The following is an 8496-nucleotide window of genomic DNA, read 5'->3' as shown; positions in this document are numbered from 1 at the left end:
CCGTGGGAGCTTCCCGCCAGCACAGGCGTGTGAGCAGGTGGGGTCCGGCCGAGCTCTGCAGCCGTCAGAGCAGACGTGCTCGCCGTGTACTTCCGGTCCCCAGGAGGGCCTCCGAGGCGTTCCTGGGGTCCGCTGCGACCCTCGGACAGCACATGAGGGGACACAGATGGAGTCAAGGGGACGCGAATGACAAGAACCAAAATTCAGCTCCGGGCCTTCGAGGCTGGGCTTCTGCCCCCCGTGTCCTCGAGGAAGCCAGAGAACTAGCCACCGGCGTCCCGCCCTGCCTCCCGGACACGTCCAACCCAAGACGACCCCGCTCTTCAGAAGGGATGGGCGGCCCCCTCTCCCGGACGCTTCTGATCAGCCGCGTCCCTGCCTGAAAGCCAGAGCGATCCTGACGCCCCCCGCGCTCCAGGCCTGACGCAGCCAGCTGTCATCACCCGGCCAACGCCCCGCGCGTCGCGTGTCCTATAAGGGCCGGCTCGCCCGCTGGAAGGCAGCTGGCGAGGCCACGCGGAGGCCTCACTCTGCCTCCGTCCACCTCCGAAGACGACCCCAGCTGCACAGCGGCCGACAAGCCACCACCGGCCCCCAAACCCTGCAGGTCAACCCAACACGAATTCACAGCAGGTGGAAGACAGTCCCCTGGGGGTGCTCCGCAAGGACCGGCCCCAGCGGCTCCCTGTCGGCTGGTGTCCCCAAGGCCCGGGCGGGTGGCCCAGGCCGGCACGCCTTCCGGGCTGGGGCTGGGGTGTCGTTCCTGTGGGCAGCTCTTTCCACAGACGGCTCCTTTGTGACGCGTCCTGCAGCTCGGCTGTCACGACCCTGCTGGGTTCCTCCTCCTCTCCGTGCCCCGCGACCTCGGTCTCCTGACACCCACGTCACCTCAGGCGAACTCTCCTCCCTGACTTGGGGTTTCCCCATGTGTAAAATTTTTTAAAAAATAAAATAAAACTGAACATACATTAGTTTAAAGGTATAAATCAAAATAACATGGGCCTCGTAAAGGCACCCGGGGAGTGGCTTTGGAGAGAGTCACGGCCCCTCACGGACGTGGCCGTGGCAGCTCTCACGGGGCGCCAGGCGAGGCTGCCCAGCTTGCCCACCCGGGGGCCGACCCGGTCATTCCAGCCACCTCTGCCGGAGCGAGAGATGTGACCCGTGACACGAGGGTGTGGCCTGCCACCCACCCTTAGATGCACAACAGAAACGCAGCTCAAGTCATAAGCGAATTAGCGGAACGTCCCATCTGTGCGACGCGTCACCGGGTCGCGCTGCGGGGGCCTCCGATGGCCTCCCCGAAACCGGCATCCGGCCTGCGAAGGCGCGAAGACCTCAGACAGCTGACGGCCCCCCTCCCCCACCACGCAGCAAGTCGCGCGACGTCGCCTCGGTCAACAAAGAGACATTTGTGCCTTTTGGCGACAATTAAGATCCAAGCCGGATCTGCCCTTCCCTTAATTACTAATAGATTAATCCAAGCCCGAAAGACCATCTGTAATTAGCATCTCGTTGATTGATTTGTTGCAGGGAAATGACCCTGATTATGTTCTTGGTAATCAGTTTATAGCTAATTGGCTTTCTTTCATTAAATATAGAGAGACATCCATAAAAAGTGGTCGAGGTGTGGGGGGGACCTTTGCTGTCACAGGCGACCGTCCTCGGTGTCCGCGGAAATCTAATTATTCAGTGAATTAAGGAGTCTGACCTCCAGGGCAGGCCGGCGGGGGCCGCCGGACATCGATCGCCCGGGGGAAGGCGAGGCGGCACCCAGCGAGAGGGCCGGCTACTCGGCAACAGAAACAGCCACGTCGGCAGACGGTAATTACAGACGTGCCACACGGCTTAAAAAGGCAGAAACCCGGAGGTGGCATTGAGACCCGTGGCAGTGACAGCGCCTCGTTACTGCAACGCTTCCCACCCCAGATGAAGCAAAACCAGTAACTCGCAGAGACGCGAGGACCGAGAGGGGCCGCTGTCCCCGGGGACCCCGACCTCCCCACCAGTCGGCTGTGAGAATCTCCATGGAGACCAGTCTCCGCTGCCACTGCCCAGGTGCCCACAATGCCCTCCCGGTCACCTCGAGTCAGAGACGGGTGTGCAGTATCCTGATGGGGTGTGTCCTGGAGCGCTCCCTGCCCACCCCGCCCCGGAGGGCCACACCCGGGCCACCGCCCGAGCTGCGCCCAGAGCCCAGATGCGCCTGCCCTGCGGCCTAGTGGTCGGCTCTGCGGCTGGCGTCCAGTGGCCTTGGCATCTGCCCCCGTCCTTCCTGCGACATTGACGCCCTGTGGTCTTTGGCTCGGAGGTCGTTTCTCACCCTCGCTGTTTCTCTTTCCCGGGACGTGGGGTCACGGCAACAAATGGCTTTTATGATGCACGAAGCCAGCAGGCCACCCAGAGGGCCACGGCCACCATGCAGCTGTGAATGGCCACCTCGGGGCTTCGGGGATGGCCCTGCTGCCCACTCGTGTGCCATGGGCCATCTGCGCGGCCGTCTCGGGTGTGGGGTCTGAGGGCAGAGAAGGACAGGCCCCACGCTCACCCTGCTGGGCAGGGCCGGCTCCTGGGCGGCCATAGGAGAGAGCCTCCGGCCAGAGGCTCAGAATGATGGACACTCGGTCCCTCGCGGTCCCGGAGACCCAATGCCAAGACCGAGGAGTCGGCACGGCGCTCTGCGGCCTGCGCTCCAGGCCCGTCCCCCCTCCCCGTGGTGCCGGCAGTCCTCGGTGTCCCTGGGCTTGTGGCCACGTCACCCGGCTCTCTGCTCCTCTTCACGTGGCCTCCCTGTGCATCTCCTCGGTGTGTCACTTATGGGACACGAGGTGCTGGATTCAGGGCCCACGATAACCCAGGCTAAGAGAGGCTTAACTGGAGTAAGGCCGCAAAGACCCTTTCTCCAATAAGGTCACCTCCGCGGGTCCCGGGGTCAGGAGGCGGACGTATCTCTTGAGGATCTAGTGCAAAACAAGGTGGGAGTTTAAGGGAACTCGAAGTAAGTTGACATAATCTTTTAGGAGAAGGGACACTCTTGTAATACTTTGCATCCCCATCCTGAAACCCGGCGTTTATTCATTTTGTATCCTGTCCTCCGCGATGTGTGATCCTGTTCTTTGTGTGTGCTCTTTCTTGTGAAACAGTCTCAAGTCGTGTGTGTGTGTGTGTGTGTGTGTGTGTGTGTGTGTGTGTCCGCTGCGTGCGCGTGTGTGATATTTGCTTCTGCGATGTCTGATACGGCCCAGAAGAGAGAGACCACCGCTTGGTACAAGTCTCTCTATACCCAGCCACGTGATGAAAGCTTCTCAGCCCTGGTTGTGTCTCGTGACAGAGTTGCGAGTCTTCTAAGGACACAAACATCACGTTAGCACAAGGAGAGGGTGTTCGTTTCTGCCTCAGGGTTTTTCTCTTCGTTTCTCAGAGACTCGCAGTTGCTAAACCCTCTAAGCCAATCCCATGTGACAGCGGTGGCAGAAGGTCCCCACCTTGTCCCTGACTGTGGTTGAAATGCTTTCAATGTTTACAGGTGAAGTAAATTTGGAAGCTGTTTCCTTCCACTGCCCCGTTTAAAGGTTCGTTAGGAAATTCGCTAATGCCGTTTCAGACCCTCGGCTTCCGCTGGAGCCGGCTGGGTCACGGGCCGCGCTAACAGCTCCGGTTTGAACAGCCCTCGCATCGCTCCTGAAGCTAGGATTTTCTGGGTTCTTCGCCCCAGAGCTGGGCCGATCTGTTCACGACCTATTTAGAAGTTTTGCTGCGTCATCAGAAGCGAGATTAGGCCACGGGTTGATGTCGTTGCTGTGCTCAGCAGCAAAGCGTGTTCTTTCCAGAAGCGGATCGAGTGTTCGCCACACGGACACAGGCTGTGCATCAAGAAGTCTCAGTAAATTTCAAAGATGTGAATCACGCTAAGCTTGTTTTCTGACCACAGCGGAAGTAACTTAGAAATCAATAAGTTAATGATATCTAGAAAATGTTTAAATGTTGGAAGTCACGCCGTATACTACTGAATAACCCGTAGCTCGAAGAAGAAATCAGAAAGAAATCAGAAAATATTTTGGACGAATGATTATAAAATGTGCTAACAATTTTAACTGAGTACATTTGAGAGATCTTATTGGCTCTGGTTGCTGTTTGTGAATCGAGTGGCTTCTGATCCAGCAGAGAGAAGGGGTCTCGGAGCCGCACGAAACGGAAGACTTACAAAAGAGAGCGGGAACAAGGAAGTTCTCTGCAAAAAAACAAACAAACAAACAACAAACAAACAAAAACAGTCGGTTGTAGCAAGGTCACTCCCCTCAGCGGATGCGCCAGGCGGGTAGCGGGCAGACGCCCTTGCTCCAGCTGACCAGGCGACTCCTGATCGACTGGTTAAGAGTTCATTTCTGGGAGACGCTGAAACTATAATTAAATCTCATATGGTGACGTGAGACTCCGCGTAAACCAACCCATTTGGGGCCTGTTGTCTTGTTTTGAAAAAGGCGACTTACGTGCAGCTAAATGGTAATTGGAAGGAAATGTATATCCTTAAGTACTTATGCCAACAAAGATGAAAAGCAAAATGTTAATAATCTATATATCTGAAAAAAAAATTAGAAAGCATACAGCAACTTAGACGCAGGTATGCAGAAGGAAGACGACAGGAAGTGGAGAGGAATCAGCGTAATGGGGGACAATCAAACGACAGGAAAATCAGCAAGCCGAACGGCAGCCCTTTGAAAAGTCTCGTTAAAATGGCACGATTGATAAAAATGTCAGGGTGACATAGAAGGGACACGTTATCAAAAGTCACAAGGAGGAATGGACGGCCCCGCAGCCCTGAAGGAAATAAAGTACGTAATCAAAGGAGACCGCGGACCGCTTTATTCCAGTCAATTTGACAACTTGGATGAAATGGACAAAAACAACCACACGGTTACCAAAGCTGACATAGGAAGAAACGGAAGATCCGGGAGAGTTAATGCTCGTGAATAAATGGAATCTGCAAAGAAAGACCTCGCCACACAAAAAAAAAGTCTTCCGGCCCAGACGGCGCTGTCAGCTCTCTTAGCAAATTCATCCAGTCGCTCAAACGCGGGTGACGACCATACGGGGAACCTCATTCCAGAAATAAGAAAAGAGGCCGCACGTCTCAGAGTCAGGAGCCGGTGCGGCCTTGACACCAAGCCCGACCGTGAACGCGCCGGGCGGGAATACCGCGGGCAGATTTGTCTCGTGAGCCCGTGAGCTAAAATCCCAAACGAAGTATGAGTAAATGGAATTCCGCAATGTGTAAAATGCGCGTTTAGTTCCGGCAACGCGACAGCGGCAGCTTCACATCGAAGGAATGAACTAGCAGCACGCTGCGCCCCGCGGACGGCAAAGGCGAACGTTCGCGCCATCGTTTGAAGAGAAGATGCGCAAGGATCTGGGAAAATCAGCGTCTACTCACGTTCAAGGCTCTTAGCAAACGAGGACTCGGAGGCGAGGCAGCGTGAGGCTAAGGGAACCGAGGCCGCCTGGCTCCAGGGTGGACGGAGAGAAGCTGACTCGGGAGTGGGACGTGCGGGCCCGGCCACACGGGGGCCACACGGGGGCCACGCGGGACCCACGTGGCCAGGCGGGGTCGTCGGGAGGCGTCGGGAGGCGTGATCTTTTCACCAAATCGTGTTTCATCAATTCGAGGAAAAGAAAGTGAATCCCGACTTTTACCTCCTATCCTGAAACATTCACTCCGAATGGATTGTAGATCTGAATCCCACGAAAGGCAAAACAGAAATAAAGAAGCTTACAGAGGAAAACGTTAAACAAACCTCCACGACCTTCGACGGGACGAGGATTTGGTCCCCAACGAAGCACGCGCCACGAGCAAAATGTACGCGTCGGTAGCCGTTCGAATTAAAGACCCTGTCCTTTAAAACACAGCTCTAAGAGAGTGAACAGGCGAGCTGCAAAGGGAGGAAGATGTCGCGCTGCTCCGTCACCCCAGGGCTTGGGGACAAAACGTACGAGGAGCCACCACGCAGCGGGAAAGGCACGGCCGAGGGCAAGTGCAATCGTAGTCACGCACCAAAGCCTGTCAAGCGTCCACCGGACGTGAGGGAAGACCCTCAGCCTCACCCGTCCTCAGCGGGGCCGTGAGTGATCCCCAAGCCACAGCGACGCGCCCGCAGAGCAGCCAGCGTGGGACCGACAGAGGCCACTGAGCCGGCCAAGCACGGGGACAACCGGAATTCCCCCCGGCCGCTGCGGTGTCAGCTGGTGCTTTCCTGTGCCTCCCACAGGTGACAGCACACCTACTCTGTGACTAGCGAGCCACCGATGCACCATCTGCCACAGCCAAAGCTGCCGTGTTCCTACCGGCATGGGCCCCGACGGCAGACGAGGCAGGGGATGGACGTGCATCGCTGTGCAGCCGTAGCAGAGTGACCCAGCTTTCACACACCGACACGCGCCACCCCGAGCCCGAAGCGCCAGGCCAGAGGCACGAGCCGCACGACTCCCTCTGCAGACGGCGCGTTCCAAGGCTGGCGAGCTGGTGACCGTCGTGGGTGCCAGGACGCCCTGGCCAGCGACCCGGGGGGGGGGCGTGGGGAATGCCCCACCCCATTATCTGGCTAACAGTTGTTCATTTGATGGGGACTCCCCCAGGGCTGCCCTCAGCATGCCCTCCCAGGTCGGTCCTGAGATGCCGGTCCTGAGACGCCGGTCCTGATGCCACCACCACCCCCCGCCCGTGCCCACCGGCTCAGCCACACAAAGCCTGCGCCGCGGAAAACAAACATGATGGGCTTCGTTGGCTGATGAGGACGGGGCACTGTTGCTTTCCCGCACGGCGTCCTCTGTGACAGCACATGCCCTCTGTCACCTCCTCGTTCCCTGTAGTGACAGGACATGAGGGAGTCTCTGCATGCTGGCCCGGCTCGTCCGTGACCCAACGCCCACCGCAGGGCCATGCCTGTCCCTGCCGTAAGCAGTGTGTCCCACACAAGGCTTGCCATTTGAAGATTGTCACTGAGAAGTCGAGAAGCTAGCGTTTGATGTCACCTGTCCAGGTGACTCCAGGAAGGTGACAGGAATCCACCCCTGCCAGCTGGGTAAGACGCCTCCCCCCACCCGAGTCCTGGTCGTCACCCGAGTGTGGTCGTCACCACTAGAAGCAGCAGCACTTTGGTGGGGTAGGGGTCCCTTGCGCTGTGGTGGGGACATGTTCTTGCGGTCACGGCGGGTGCCACCTTTCCTGGCGGGTTTGTCACCCCTTCCTATGGTTCTCTTCCTAAACTGTCACTCTGTTTCCTTGGCTCATTTTTGAACACTTTTCCTCATTTTCGTGTTGATTTGTAGGAGCACTTTTTATGTGGCATAAATTCACTCTTTGTCGTATAAATCTCAAGTATTTTTCTATTTTCTCGCCTTTTAATTTTATTTGGGACTACAGACGGCGTAAATATTTATTTCTTCAAGCATCAAACACTTTATAAATGGCTTTGCCGCTGAGTTTGGGATGCCTTTCCCACACTGCATGCGACTTTTAATATCATCATAACGAAATCCTTTACGAGAATCCCAGAGATCCTGTTTCACCTTCTGAACGCAGGAAATAACCTCTCAGTTGCATGATGAGCCGACCGCTCTGTGGTCGGGCGTGGGAATTCAGCCACGTTTCAACAGTGTAGGGGTGGGGGGGGCGGTACTCTGCGTTCCACGGGGTCTGTGAGGCGGTCCCCAATCCTGGTCCCTGGTAAGTCGTGGAGTCAGGTGTGTGTCTCTGCTCCTCGAGGCTGTCAGTGAACTTGGATATGGCCCCCGTGCTTGGGTCAGAATGGCCGGGGTGCACTGGCCCACCCGCCCCTACCACGGGGACGTGGGAACCAGCTCCTACGCCCCCCACAGGGGTGTCAGCCACGCGGGACTGAGCTGTCCACATGGGACCTCCCTCTGATGGGCCCCTGTTGGAGTCGCCACACCGTCCTCGCCCCCACAGAGTGGCTGTGCGGGCTCATCTTTTCCTGTCCACAGCTCGGTCCTGTTATAGACTTCGTGGGAGGCCGCCGAGGCCCGGGCACAGGGACAAGGTGCTAGGTGAGGAGAGGGTGCCCCCCAGCGCTCCCCTACAGGACTCCCAGCTTTCGGCTCTCCCCAGGCCTGACTGCCTGCGCCCCCAGCCCCTTCTCCCCTCATCGTCCCCTCCGCCTCGGGGCGAAGCGGGTCGCGAGGCCTCGCCAATGAAATCAATTACCTCGTCGCCATGGTCGGTTAAAAGTGACATTAAATGCATTCTGAACACTAACGCCAGGCTGTGATAAGATGAACTGCCTCTCAGAGATGCACGGGACCCCATGCAAATGACCCTCCCACGGGGCGTGCGCAGGAGTGAGTCAGGAGAGGGGCTGTTATCCGCTGAGTTAGAATGGATGCTGATTGCACCGCTGATAATTAATGAGAGTGCTTTTTTTATTAAAAATGAGTTTCTTCAGCAAACAAGTACAGTGTGGGAGCGCCGTGTGTGGGGGCACG

The sequence above is a fragment of the Pteropus alecto genome, unplaced genomic scaffold, assembly GCF_000325575.1.
Source record: "Pteropus alecto unplaced genomic scaffold, ASM32557v1 scaffold118, whole genome shotgun sequence".
In the NCBI taxonomy this organism is placed as follows: domain Eukaryota; kingdom Metazoa; phylum Chordata; class Mammalia; order Chiroptera; family Pteropodidae; genus Pteropus; species Pteropus alecto.
Note: the sequence above shows the minus strand (reverse complement) of the source record.